Source organism: Theropithecus gelada, chromosome 12 (assembly GCF_003255815.1).
Source record: "Theropithecus gelada isolate Dixy chromosome 12, Tgel_1.0, whole genome shotgun sequence".
In the NCBI taxonomy this organism is placed as follows: domain Eukaryota; kingdom Metazoa; phylum Chordata; class Mammalia; order Primates; family Cercopithecidae; genus Theropithecus; species Theropithecus gelada.
In genome coordinates, this window is record NC_037680.1 from 36569195 (window position 1) to 36584446 (window position 15252).

Sequence of the window (15252 nt, forward strand, 5' to 3'; positions counted from 1 at the left end):
CAAACATTTCCTCAAAAAGAGTGAATAATTTTGATTAATTTATACATGCTGTTTCACTCATCCATATGCACATTAAAAAGGTTTAAAAAGAAAAAAAAAGTATGTTATTTAATGGTGGCTAGGTGTTGGAATATTTTAACTAAATTCAGATATACATGAGTAACTCCAGTTGGAAGTTGTTCATGCATATCTGAAGGCAGAATGTGGCCTTTTGACTTTAGCCTATTAAACACAAGAAAATTCATAGTTAAAATTCCACCCTCAGCTTCCCAGCCAAGATGGGAATGGCCCCAGCCATAAAACATGATGGACAAGGCTGCCACCAGTCCCAATAATCTGTTGGCATTATAGAGTAGGGTAGGCAAACCACAGTAAATCAAGGCCTCGCCTTCATTTTTCAAAAAGCCAAATGGATTAAAAGTGTGTGCATCACCCTTCACAGTGAGAAGGCAGACAGGTTTTGCAACAAGCTGGAGGATGGTGTGTGGAGTAAATAACAATGCCTCTTGGTCGGAGGCTGTTTGATTGTTCCAGGTGTCCATTTGGAGGGTCATCTTGAGAAAGGGACTTGGGACTATGTGCTTTCTTATTCTTTGCAGGGATGAAAAAGAGGAAAACCCAGTTTGGAGGTCCTAGTCTGTAAAATGGCAGGATCTGCCAGCCTTGGCACCACAGAGTGTGGTTTTGGGCAGAGCAGTTTGTGTTTCCATTTATCTGGAGTTTCCTGGTGTGTAGAAGCCCCACCCCTGAGCACAGCAGGAGGTTAGGGATGGGCTCACCTCCTTAGATTATGAAACCCCATTGTCTAATCAGACCATTCCATAATGGATGTTAAAAACAAACAAAAACAAAACAAAACAACAAACCACCAGTATTTTTTTTCAAAGAGATGATTGTGACCATGGATGGCTGAAATAATGTCTTGTTAAAATGACTCAATTCCTTTTAGATAATTGCAAAGGCGGCTGGTTTCTTCAGGCATTCAGATGAGCTCCTCTAGAAGCTTTTTGCAGGGCAACGAAACTGCTTTGGTGCCTCCTTCAGGGCTGAGACCATGATTTAGATTCACCCTGCCTTAAAGGAGAAAAGTTGGAAGCAGCAGGAGGCATCTGTAGAGAAGTAGTGAAGTGAACGTCTCTCTAGGTCCCGTGTTTTGTAATCAGATTTTAATCAGTGAGGAATCCTGAAAAAATAACAGAAAGCAGTTTGGAAGCAGCTTTCACTACAAAACTGTATAGTCATATCTCCAAGCCACCAAAGTATTTTCACAGCCATTTGCCTGAAAGGTCAGGCAGTAAATAAGCATATTGTCCACAGCACCGCCTGGAACCGGAGTCTCGTTTTGCTGGAGGCATTAGGGGAAAGGCAAGAAAGCTCAGCTCCAGGGGTACTGCCCCCTAGTCTAGTCTAAATGGCTCTTCTCTCTGACGTGACTGGAGTGTTCTCTGTCACCTGTAAACACTGCCTGCAGTGATAACATTCATTCCCCAGGCTCAGGCCTCCTGTGACAGTCAGCAATGCGCGGAAGTGGCCAGAGTGGGACAAGATGGCTGCCCTGCCCAGCCCACCGCTGGCCGGATGTGGAGCTGGGAGGAGCTGACCCTCATTTTGTCCCATGTTGTCTTTGGAAGACTTTCGTTTGGGTTTTGACTGGGTGGTCCCTTAGGCCTCCGAGTACATTCCAAATATTTCCAAAACGTTCTGAGAAATGGTGGTTCAACTAAATGAACATACTCTCCTGACTAATGTGGGAAGCTGCGTGGCGCTGGCAGTTCCTCCTTCACATCCCCCACTTTCGTTGACACACATTGAATGTGTCAATCTGAAGTTCTAAGATTCTGGGTACAGATTTTTTTTATTTTACAGCCCCTTATGGTGTAATGCTCAGTGGTTTCCAGGCATTTTGGACGGCTCACTGGATTCAGAAAAGGTTTTTAAGCAGATACTCCCAATACTTGTTATTTGTAAATTATATATATGTTATATGTACTATTGAACTAACATAGTAATTAAAAACAGACAAAGAGAAAATGTTAACGAATGAAGCAAAGAGTTTGGGGCGGTGGCTCACGCCTGTAATCCCAGCATTTTGGGAGGTCGAGGCGGGTGGATCACTTGAGGTCAGGAGTTGGAGACCAGCCTGTCCAACATGGTGAAACTTCATCTCTACTAAAAATACAAAAATTAGCTGGGTGTGGTGGGGCAGGCCTGTAATCCCAGCTACTTGGGAGGCTGAGGCAGGAGAATTGCTTGAACCTGGGAGGCGGAGGTTGTAGTGAGCCGAGATCACACCACTGCACTCCAGCCTGGGTGGCACATCAAGACTCTGTCTCAAAAAACAAAAAACGAAAAAGAATGAGGAAAAGATGAAATAATATTATTTTCTTGATGGTACAAAACCCTTTTTGCTTTCTGCTTTCCTATTAAGGTTGTATACTCTTTTTATATTTATATGTAACTGAACTGAATATGCTTCATTTGAAAAGTTTGGTATAACACTTTGTGACACAATTCAGAAGTCTGCTTCTAAGATCAGTCTATTTTGATACCTGGCTTTAGTGATTCTCATGGCTAAAACAATACTACAGAGATAATGCAAGAAGGGCATTATTGGCTGTAATTGCTAAGTTAGACTCACTTTTTCACCCACATCCACCAGCTATGCAAAGGGTCTGTTGAAAGTTTACCAATACATTTTCATCTGCCTTGGGTCAATCAGTAGTTCTTATATTCTAATCAAAGTGCTTCCCATTGACCAAACCCAGAGAAAGTCAGAAGGCAAAGAAGTCTGATTGATGCACCATTTTTACATAGATATGTAGAGACAGAGACAGATAAAGATATATTCAGTGTTCTCTAAAATTGTACATTTGAAAGATTTTTAAATAATTTAGAAAAACCCCACTTCTCAGTTTTTTTACACTTTATTTTTATTGAGGTAAAATAGACATTTAAAATTTACCATCTTTACCATTTTTAAGTGTACAGTTCAGTGGTAATAAACACATTTATATTCTTGTTTTCCCTCTCATCTCTCCCTCTTTCCTGTCTTTCCTGGTCTCTAGCAATCATCCACTTTTTTAGCTCCCACATGAGTGAGAACATGTGCTATTTGTCTGTCTGTGCTTGGCTTATTTCACTTAACATAATGGCCTCCAGTTCCATCCATGTTGCTGCAAATGACAGAATTTTATTCTTTTTTATGGCTGAATAATATTCCATTATATATATATGCCGAATTTTCTTTATCCATTCATCTATTGATGGACCCTTAAGTTGAACCCGTATCTTGGCTATTGTGAATAGGGCTGCAATAAACATGGGAGTGGAGATATTCTTTTAATATATTGATTTCCACCCTTTTTTTTTGGACATAAAGATATGTCCAAAGCTCTCTGAAATTGTACATTTAAAAGGTTTTTTGTTTGTTTGTATAAGAGATGATATTGCTGTGTCACCAGACTGGAGTGCAGTGATACAATCATAGTTCATTGCAGCCTCGACCACCTGGGCTCAAGCAATTCTGCCACTTCAGCCTCCCAAGTAGCTGTGACTACAGGCAAGCACCACCATGTTCAGCTAAATTAAAAATTTTTTATAGAGTCTGGGTCTCACTTTATTGCCCAGGCTGGTCTTGAACTCCTGGACTCAAGTGATTTTCCCACCTTGGCCTCCCAAAATGCTAGGATTACAGATGTGAGCTAATGTGCCCAGCCTGCATGTAAAATATTTTAAAATAATGTAGAAAAATTCCATTTCTCAGTTTTCAGCACATGCACATATCAGAATTTTTAATAATGGTAACACTGTTTTCAGAACCAACACTTCTCAGTGGTGGAAACAATTCTAAATATTCACCTTCAAAGTGTCCTCTCCATAGCATACTTTTTTTTTTTTTTTTTTTTTTGTGTCAAAGCAGTCAGTTTCTCATTCATTGGTTACAATTCAGTACCTTTATTTTTGCAGAGCTGTTAGGTTGCATATTCCAGCAGCTTCTTGCCACCATGGAAATCTTAGAAAATACTTTTTACACAGTAATGTGACAGAAGGGGGCTCACCTGATAAGCCATTTTGGTTTATTTCTACTAGGTAGGATTACCTTTTAGGAATAGCTCAGGCAAATAGTGAGGGGAACAAGTGGATCCATCTAAGTTCCTGCAAGTAATACCCGGTACACTGGAGTGGGGTAACTGAAGAAGAGTTGAATAAAGGCAGTTACAAAGGCATGTGCACAGTTCAGAGGAACCAGCAGTGGTAGGGAAGTGGTAGCAGGGACCCTTCCTGCTTTCTCCTAAGCCTGAAGGGGTAAGGAGAGGATGCCATGATCCAAGCCCAAGGAGAGAACTGGAGCTCTAGGAGTGGGGGCATGGACTGCAGCTGTGACTTTGGTAGAGGGATTGTATTAGTTTGTTCAGGTACCATAACAGACTAGCACAGATGTGGTAACTTAAGCAACAGAGATCTATGTTCTTACAAGTCCAAGATACAGGTGCTGGCAGGGTTGGTTTCTTCTAAGGCCTCTCTCCTTTCAGTCTTCACATGATCTTCCCTCTGTGCCCACACCTGTGTCCAAATTTCCTCTTTTTATAAGGCCATTGGTCATATTAGATTAGGGTCCCATCTAATGATCTCATTTTAATTTAATTACCTCCTTTAAGGTCCCATCTTTAAACAGTTACATTATGAAGTACTGGGGGTTAGGAATTGAACATATTAATTTGGGGGGACTTAATTCAGCCCATGACATGGACACTGCCAACCTGTGGCCCACAGGGAGGAAGCATTAATCAATCTTTGCTCCAGCCCGCCTGGCAGCCTACTGGTCTGCCAGCATCTCTCATTGGCCAAACCAGATGGAAGTCAGAGGCAAGTAAGCTTGTTTAACGCCACCCTTGAAGGTCAGTCTCTTGAGATACAGACAGCAGAAAAGAGTAATCTGCAGGAACAGAGAGTTTCCAGCTCACAAAGTCACTGAGCTGAACTTAGAACACAGAGATTTCATGACAGGCTTATGAATGATTTCATGTAGAAAAGGGAAAGAAAGAGCCAGGTTGTTTGGTTTTGTGGATCGCACAAGAGATGCTAATTTCAGGGAACTGCTGTTACTAGGCTCAGCATTGCAGTGACAATTGGAATCTCTTGTATGGTGCTAGTCCTTGTGAGAATGAGAAAACCGTATCCCCTATGGGTAGACAAATGAGAAAACATTGCCTTCTGCTGGACCAAGCAGTCTTTCTGGTACACAGCTTTTCGTGAGCAACCTGTTCACCCTACTCAGCCAAACACGCACTGTACGACCCTGTCAGCGCCCCTTACCATGGGCTCAGCTGGATGGCCCACACCCTGCCAGTCTTCTCTTTCCAGCCCCCAGCAGGAACAACTTGAGGACAAATTTTGATGTTGTGCTTGCTATAGTCTGCAAACTGCCAGCCTCCTAGTTCCACATGGAAAAAAAAATCATTAAGCCATGAAAACATTCACATCTATCACTGGCTGTTTTATTAAATCATTCAAGCCCCTTGTGCTGGCAGTTTCTGGCTGATCTGAACTTAAATATTTGGTGGATCTTCCACCTAAAGGGAGTAATTAATGTTAATTTAGATCATTGTTCCTTGTTAGCACTTCTGGGAACCCCATTTTGAGAGTTTAGAATTATTAGCAAAAATGAATATAAGCATTGGCTACAAGCATTGAATTTTTTTCAACCATCGAACAGACTGCAGCTTGCAGTGAGAAAGCTACACACTGCACAACTATGGGGGTGCCATTCACATAGTCATTGTACATTTGTATGGGCTTTCTGACAATTTTCTAGCAGATGGCAGTAAAGACTTCTAAGAATAGTATGCCTCCTTCATCCCCAATTGATCTAAAGTTGCAGTTTGAGTAAGTGGCAGGTTAGGTATCCATGTGTGTGAGGCACTAGGAGTGGGGCTGGGGGAAAGGAAAGGACCCAGTGAAGACAAAGGTGTGATACCCATTTCTCAGTACAGTGGAGGAGGGAGACATATGGGCACCTCCTTATGAAGCCTCAGCTTCAGAATAATACCCAGATGCACTCCTTCCATCTGCCCCACCATCTCTGGTTCTGTGATGAGGTGTGAATGAGGAGAACATTCCACCACCCCACTCAGGCAGTGGCAACATTGGGCTCTTAAAGCTATTCTTCAGGCTTGAAGGGCCAAGACTCTGAGAGACCCATGATAGCCACTACCAGGTCAGGATAGGGAGAGTCGCAGAGACACAGGGGACTGGGGTGGATGGTGAGCACATGGCAGGCCCTGGAGCAGCATGGTTGGTTCCCCAGTTGCCACAGCTGTCTTTTGAAGCCACTGGAACAACACTCAATGCACCAGAGCCCCTGTAACCACGAACTGCATCCTTGTTTAGCCAAACCTAGTTTCCTCTTTTTAGGAGAAAGGAGGGGAACTCTTTTGCAGTATCCACAAAGCCAGTACAACTACACATGGGAAGCCACTTATATCCCTGCTACCCTAAGCCTAGCTCCCTGCTGCCCATGAGGACTAGCCCCCTCTCAGCTGCATTCCTCAGGCTCTCTGCTGGTCTTTGCCAATACTCATCCTCTAACCCATGGGCTCTTCCTACTGTTTTTTTTATGACAGATGCAGCAAAGAGGTCATTATATAAGGATTCTTTTACTTGAGAATAGGATTCTGACCCTCCACGCATGAAGAGCTTGTGGCAGATACTAGATTGCAGTAAGATGAGGTGGAATGGAAGGTGGGCACATGGAGACAAATGGAGTTGGCAGCACCGATCAATGGTGCAGAGGGCCAATTGGAGGATGAAGCAGACGAGATGAATTAGATTGGGGAATTCACACTTCCCCATGACCACAGAAGGTTGAAGCTCTTTTCATTCTCAAAAACTCAAAAGCATTTATTTTAGAAATTTAAGAATTAACTCATGGTTAATGAGATGGTTCAACTGGTGAGGATGAGTCCCTGTGCTCTGTGAAGTGCTTTTCTTGGGAGGCACTTGAAAAATACCTGGGAAGATCCAGAGGCTGCTGCATTTGAGTTTCTGTGGAAAGCTGGATTTGTGGCCTCAAAGATAGTAACTCACTGCTGACATCGTAGAAACATTGCTGTTTCCTTAATTTAATACATGCCAAAGTTGGTGGCTGAGAGATTGTATCTTACAAGCCTATTACCAGCCGATTTACTAGGCCTTCAGGGAACAGCTTTGGAAAGGGGATGTTAATCAATCGTTCATTTTATCTTCTTTTTCTCCTACACTTTTTACTTTCTCTTACTTATATTATTTTCTCACTTATCTTACTAAGTCTTTCTTTTCTACTTCCTTTCTCTCCTTTATGTCACCCTCTCATTACTTCTCTTTATATATTTTTTAGGATTTTCCACTTCCACACCCTTCCTGCCCTTCAACTGTTTCAAACTTTTAGCACATTCCACATGACAGTGAGACATAAGCAGACTTCATGGGGCAAATTTATGGCATCACAAAATGTCCCTTCTTGTGGAGAGTACTTGCTCTCTTATGGCAGAATTACTTCTCTTCTTTAATATGTGGTTCTCTTTTGCTTCTGGGCAAAGAGTAGGAGGAGAACCAACTTGCTCACCACCTCCAAACTCCCACACAGAGCAAGGTATCAGAGTCTGAGCAGTGTGAGCTGGGCTAAGGCATTTGCATGGCAAAGTGGGTGGTGCTAGCAATGGGAGATTGGTTGCACACAGAGGGAGTGAGCAATGGGTAAGTGTATTAGTCAATTCTCACATTGGTATAAAGAACTACCTAAGACTGGGTAGTTTATAAAGAAAAGAGTTTTAATAGACTTACGGTTCTGCATGTAGGCTGTACAAGAGGGCTGGTAGGGAGGCCTCAGGAAACTCACAGTCATGGCAGAAGGCAAAGCAGAAGCAAGCATATCTTCACATGGTGACAGGAGAAAGAGCTAAGGGGGAAATGCTACACACCTTTACACAACCAGATCTTGTGAAAACTCACTCACTATCATGACACCAGCAAGGGAGAAGCCCACCCCTATGATCTAATCACCTCCCACCAGGTCCCTCTCCCTGGGATCACAATTCAACATGAGATTTGGGTGGGGACACAGAGCCAAACCATATTAATAAGTAGATCAAAGATATTGGGAGCCAGGCTTCTTACCATCAGAAAATAATTACAAAAATGGGAAGGGGCCAGTCACAGTGGCAAACCCAGCATTTTGGGAGGCCAAGGCAGGAGGACTGCTTGAGTCTAAGAGTTTGAGATTAGCCTGGACAACATAGTCAGACCCTCTCTCTGAAAATTAAAAAATAAATTAGCTGGGTGTGGTGTTGTGTGCCTGTAAGTCCTAGCTACTTGAGAGGCTGAGGTGAGAGGATTGGTTGAGCCCAAGAAGTTGAGGCTGCAGTGAGCTACATAATGGCACCACTGTACTCAAGCCTGAGTGATAGAGTAAGACTCTTGTCTCCAAGAAAGAAAAAAAGGAAAGGGAAAATGAAACCTGTGGTTGAAAATACATGCTTTCCAATATTTACAGACAAGGTATAAATATGTGTGTGGACATATACATGCACATACACACACATACACTCCCTAACCCTGTCTACTGAAAAGGCTTGGGAACAGTGACATGCAAGTAGCAAAGAGTATACCTAGTACCCAAACCTTAGCTTCTAAATGTCATTCTCCATCAAAGGAAACTAGGGCTGACCGGGCGTGGTGACTTATGCCTGTAATCCTAGCACTTTGGGAGGCCGAGGCAGGTGGATCACTTGAGGACCAGCCTGGTCAACACGGCAAAACCCCGTCTCTACTAAAAATACAAAAATTAGCTGGGCTTAGTGGCACACGCCTGTAATCCCAGCTACTCAGGAGGCTGAGGCATGAGAATTGCTTGAACCCGGGAGGCAGAGATTGCAGTGAACTGAGATCATGCCACTGCACTCCAGCCTGGGTGACAAAGCAAGACTCTGTTTCAAAAAAAATACAAAATAAGCCTGAAACATCTTGTGGTGCCAGTAGGCAAGGCGATGCTTAAAGAATGACAGGGACATGTCTAAAAAACACAGAGGCTGGCTTGCAGGGCTCCACCGGGCCTAACTGGGGATAATTTGAATATCACAAGTAATGACTGCAAGCGATTAGAATCCATTGAGTAAAACAGGAAATTCTGAGTCCATACTCATATAAAGTAAATGAATAAATTAAAAGTTTGAGGACGTTTAGGGTATTTCCATGGTTTCAAAGCACTTCCTCACAAAATACTTATTAACTGCAAAGTGTGAAAGGTAACTTTACAGTGGAGATGCCTGGCAGACACCACCTTAATTAAGTGATCAAAGAGAGCATCATAGGTAAAGAAACAGTGGAATCACTCACCTCCTGATGGGGTGCAGTGAGGAGAACACAGCTTCACTTTGTTGATATTCCTGCCAAAAAGTTTCTGCAACGCAGACACTTCAAACAAACCAATCTGAGATACTCTGCAAAATCACAGGCCCATAATCTTCAACTGCGTCAAAGTCATGAAAGTCAAAGAAAGACCGAAGAGCTATTTCAGACTGAGAGAAACTTAAGAGACATAATTAATGTGTGATTTTGAATTGAATCTTTTTGCAATAAAGAACATTACTGGAATAATTGGTGAAACTTGACTGGGGTCTGAGGTTTAGTTGGTAGTAATGAGTCCGTGTTGCTTTGATGGTTGTGTTGTGGTCATGTAAGAGAATGTCCTTGTTTTTAGCAGGTAAGGGAGCATTAGTTCTGTAATCTGCTCTTGGGTAAATTAGGATACAAGTTCTTTATATTGTACTTGCAACTTCTGTGTTTCAAAATTTAAAAATATTTAATCAAATGCCATACCCACTTTTGGGAAAAATAGACATTATGAGGTAAACAAAATTCCCATGAATTTAGAACAAAGCATGAGAATTTTCAGAAATTTTATGTTTATGGTGGGCCACACTGGGCTATCTCTGCCTTGCATCCCTGGGGCTCTCTATTCTCACTCCTCAGCTCTCAAGGGTCCTTTGATGGCAGAATAAAAAAGCACTATGATTTGTGAGAGCCCTAGGAAGGCTGCAGTATTAGGTAATGGAAAGGGTCATCATCCTACCTCCCAACTCACTGGCCAGAGGAGGCAGCGACTGCCCAAATCAGCCAGCTCAGCGACTCACCTCTGAGCTGCTGCTTTGGGTGGAATGGAAGAAACTGGTTGGTGTCTTAGGTATAACATGAAGTGCCAAGTAAGGCAGGAGGACTTGTGGCCTGCATCTCTTTTCCCATGTGAAGGGCCAAATGTGGAAATAAAAGGAGGATATGGAACATTTTTGCTGTTGCAGAGCTGTTTTGTCCTTCAGAGTCATTGCAATGGGCTCTGTGAGAGGGATGAGGTATATCACTTAAGAACATGTGACAAGACTCAGAATACCTATTATGAGTCTATAGCCTACCAGAATCACTATCATGAAATAGTGCCTTGCTGTGCCGTCCTTGACTTTTATGAATGGGTCCTATCTGAACAGGCTTGGGAAATTGTCATTGTATTGGTGGAGAAATGTGGTGGACACCACCCAGTACCCCTTGCAGCAGCCCCTGTACAAAGCTAGTAAATACTATCTTTCTCCAGAAAATCTGGCAGGCTTTATTCTTTTTGACAGCAAGAGCTACAGGTGCATGTTCTTTTCTCCCTTTTCACCTTGGTTGCCAGGAAACATAATTATTGAAGTTTAACTGTAGTGATGGTGGAGAACTTTTGGCCTATAGAGCTACATTCTATGTATTCCTTATGTCTCTTCCCTGTTAATGTATCAAGTCCAGATTTCTACATTTCTAATTAATTGTGTTTCCTATACAGTTGCCTCAAATCTTGGTAAAATACAGGTTTGTAAAACCAAACCAAACAAAAAACTCCAGATCATTGGAAGAATTAAGTTGAAGGATACAAAATCTTCTCAATAAAATTGAACTAAATGTTAGGGAGAAAATAACAGTAATGGAAGTTCCTTCATGTATTTCTTAGGAAAAATTGTTGTTCCTGGCTAGGAGGCCAGGAACAATATTTATGGTCTTGAACATGTGTCAAAGACATGAATTACAAAGTGGATAAAACGGCATTCCTGCCTAGGCTTCCCTGAAGAAAATAACAAATAGTTCTCAAGATATATGGAGGACATGGGAAAACGATACAGGTGTTTGCAAATCCATAATCTGATGTGTGGAGAACATGTGACCAAGGGCAAAAGAAGTCAAAATGACATTACTTGGAAAGTATCCGACACCCTGCTTGATTTTTTTTTTTTTTTTTTTTTTTTTTTTAAGACAGTTCTTTCTTCTTACACACTCTAGTATTTTCAGAGCAGAAGTGACAGCAATATCAACTTTTTGGACATCTGCTCCAAGTCTCATTCTGGCAAGGGCAGAACTATAAAAGACTTTGTCTGTCTGCCTGACAATTTCATCTCTCAGAAGGTAGAGGAACCGGTGAGGAAAATGGCTGCTCTCAAGTGAATTCTGATCAGTAAAAAAGGAACTGGTTGGAAATGTGGAAATACTGAGAATCTCAGGAGAGATGTTTTCATTATCTTCGCCCCCTCACAGAACTCCTACAGCTCTTTATTTAGATCTTTTCTTACTTCTCCTTATAATATTGTCACTTATAGACTTGTGTCTCTAAGATTGTCCCTTGAGGACTGGGACCACATCACATCATCTTTGTGTCTGCCAACGCTTGGGGCAGTTATCTTTTAAACAACAACAACAAAAAATCGATCAAATGTGTTTAGTTGGAATATGAGCATAGCGACTTGCATAATTTCAGGATAATGTGACAACATTTTTTAAGAATTTTTTTTCTTGATCATAAAATGTTTTCATTGTTGAAAACTGGAAAAATTATTCAGGGAAGTATAAATGAGAAAATACAACCTTTCTATAATCCTCTCACTTGATAAGCATTTTGAAGTACTTTCTCCTTGTTATTTATTTTTGAGACATTCTATCTCTCTGTTACCTAGGCTACAGTGTAGTGGCGTGAACACAGCAGCCACTGCAACCTCAAACTCCTGGGCTCAAGCAATCCTGTCTGAGCCTCCCAAGTGGCTAGGACTACAAGTGTGTGCCACCACGCCAGGCTAATTTTTAAAATTTTTTTGTAGAGGTGAGTCTTGCTACATTGCCCAGGCTCGTCTCACTCAATCCTCTGGCCTTGGCTTCCCAGTGTTGAGATTACAGGCATAAGCCACTGTGCCCAGCCTCTCCTTGGGTTTTATACTTATTTCATACTTTTGATCATACTGTATCTACAGTTGTTCCTAACACTTTTTATTCACGTTATATCCTAAGCATTTTCCATGTCATTAAAATATCTTCATTTTAAAATGACTTCATATTATCTTGCATGTCTTTAGCATAACCACTGTCATTTAAAAAATAAAGCAACATAGGGATTTACACTGGCTACAAGTTCTAAGAATTGTGGTATGTCTGAGAAGTCAAAAAGGAAACCAGTTCATCTGTAATAGTAAGATCCGGCAGGGCAGGGGAGACAGGTGAAGCCCCAAGTTCTCCCTCCGGTTTTGGGTTTTATCCTGAGTCAACTGTGGTCCATCTGGAAGGGGAGTTGATGATGTGGAGTGACCAGGGCTGACGAGGAAGAGTTAAAGCTGGAAGGAATGCTCAACCCACAGAAGAGCAGAAACATGGAGTCACGTTTCCACACTTGAAGTATGACTGACTGACTCTGTGGCATCCTGGTTGGCAGCACTAGGGCCAGTAACTGGGAATTTCAAAGTCACAATTTGGACTCCTCTGCAAATAAGTTTGAGAGCTGTTCCCTAAAGATACCTGATGCCTTGTGAGGCAGGCAGTACCTGGTCCCCCAAGGTGTTCAAGTAGGGCAAGTGGCTTCAAGGATACTAGAGGATAGGCAATCCCTGCAGTCTGGTTTATGGTCTGGGTCTTGTGTGAGCACTGGAATAGCCTAAATCAAATCTTAAGTCTCTCAGAGTCGCATAAAAAAATCGTATTATTTAATTCAAAGCCACGTTTTCAATTCTGAGCAGCCCAGAGACCTGCCATCGCTTGCTCGTGCTGAGTCACGTGGTGTGGCAAGGCGCGTGGTTTCCTCCCTAGCCGCCCCCAGCTTCCCCGAACCTTCAAAGTCACATTTCAGTCACTCCCCATCTGACCAACAAAGCTCACAATGAGGGCGCTGCCAGCACAGGCGACAGCCTGCGCTCCAGTCTGAGGAGGAACCCCAAATTCAAGACCCCTGTGACCCAGCCTGTGTGCCCCGAGAGGCTAAACCTCAGCTCAGGGGCTTCCCGATGTCGGCCGCCGCGGGTCTGGGTTTCCGGCCTGCAGAGCTCGCGTCTGACGGCTGAGAAACAAAACGCCCTCCCTCTAGCGGCTCAAGCGCACACAGTCTCTTGCCCTCCGCAGCCCCCGAGCGAGTCACCGGAGACTCTCTGGAGCCATTTCGCGGGGCTGGAATTCCTTCGCCCGGCGGAGCTCGGCGCGCACCCCTCAGCTGTGCCGAGGACCCTGCACCCGGGGCGCCCCGCGGCCACGTGACCGCCATCTGGCTCTCGGCCTGGACTGAGGGGGCTGAGCTCATCGCGTTGCTATTCGAGGGGCAGAGACTGCCTGGCCTTCCTCAAACCCTGAGCTCCCGGCTCTCCTCCCTCCCCCACCTACTTGACATCTCAGGCTTTTTGTGGAAGCGGCAGGGAGGTTGAGAGGTCGGTGACCTTTGTCCCAGTGGCGCTGGCTCTTTTCCTTTTTGGCTACCCTAATGGAATGAGGATATATCAGTCATATCTTAACATTCACTGAGCCCCGGCTCAGGCTGGGAGGCACTGCCTTTTTCCTAATGAATTTTAAATCAGTATTTGTGGGATTTAAGCTCCAGCGGACAAACCTAGAGCCACTGGCCATGAAAGGTGTGGCAGTGGGGTGGAAAACGGGGCTTCCCCCTCCACTCCCTGGCTTTCCTCATCCCAGCAACTACGGGGGGGGGGGGGAATACGTAGACCACAGAGCATCAGCCACACCCTCTTTCCTCCAACCCCAGAATTCCACGTCAGTCTCAGAGCTTTCAGCTACGTGGGGTTTATCCCCAAAGGTGCCACAACCCCTCTAGTTGTATGGGAGCGGTAACTGTGAACCACCATCGCTGGCTCGATCCTCCCTTTTCCGTGGATTGGTGCTCCTGAGTGTTTACCAGTTTCAGTACGTAACACAGCCAGACGGAGGGCCGCGGGCTTCAGCGGCGAGAAGCTACAAAAATAAGGTGAACAAAATTGAAGGTGCCCAGCAGCCTGAATTCCATTTCTTTCTTACCTTTGGTCATAGGAAGGGCCACTTAGGTGTGTGGCTGGAACGCAAAGTGAGACCAGAGCTTACATTCTTAGCAGCCTGGGTTTGTCTCAAGAGGCCATGCTTCTCTCCTCCCTGACATCTTGCTCTCAGAAGCACCAGTTAGCATCAGAGGAATGAGTTTCCTTCTCTCAAACAGCCATCAAGTACCAGCGCTTTCTTGGCTCCGGCAAGTTAGGTGCTGACCCCTCCCTTATCTAACTCACCCCACAACCCATCCAGATGGCAGGGGAGGCACCCAGAAATGGAGTTGGACTGCATGTTTTCCTTGTCCACTCTTTTTATCACCATGAGAGAGCCACTGGACACCAGGAAGTAAATACTGAACCACCACACTAAAACATTTACTCCACTTTGGGCAGAAGGAGCCTATTTTGCATATTAAGTGCCTCCTATAAAGCAGTCAAGTGAGGGAAAGAGGAGTTCTTGCTCCTCCGTGAATGCTGCATGGGAGCCTCCAATCGGGAACAGCTGAACAGGTAGCTCTGAAAGAGGACCGTGGTCATAAACGCATAGATAAGATCATCCCGAGGTTCTTGCCCACATGCTTCCTTACCACAGGTGGGAGGGCTGCTGCTAGGCAGTCTTCCTTGCTGAGCATTGACAAGCTATGAAATAGTTGAGGGGTCGCAGCAAGAAAGGAGGAAGAAAAGGGGTCTGGTTCTTTGGTCTTTAAGAACAGACCACTAGAGGTGTATTTTGGGATGGATATTTGCCGGGCGGACCGTTGACGTGCTGAGTTGACGGTTGACGTCTCTGGTCATCACACAGATTTAAATAACCAGCAAAAGGGGGTTGGAATGGTTTTTCCAATTCTTTTCAAGGAAATGTATTTTGAGGATATATTGAATCTGACATAACTTTCAACTCACTTTCAAACTA

General features: G+C 43.8%; 1 long non-coding RNA gene across 1 annotated transcript; it reads right to left on the reverse strand.

Annotated features, from left to right (window-relative positions):
• Positions 1-854: 854 nt before the first annotated feature.
• Positions 855-15102, reverse strand: LOC112636149. The gene is made up of 2 exons (XR_003122135.1): positions 14927-15102; positions 855-1183 (listed from the first exon to the last, which is right to left on the reverse strand). It is a non-coding gene; the product is annotated as an uncharacterized LOC112636149 (long non-coding RNA).
• Between the last annotated feature and the right edge of the window lie 150 nt (positions 15103-15252).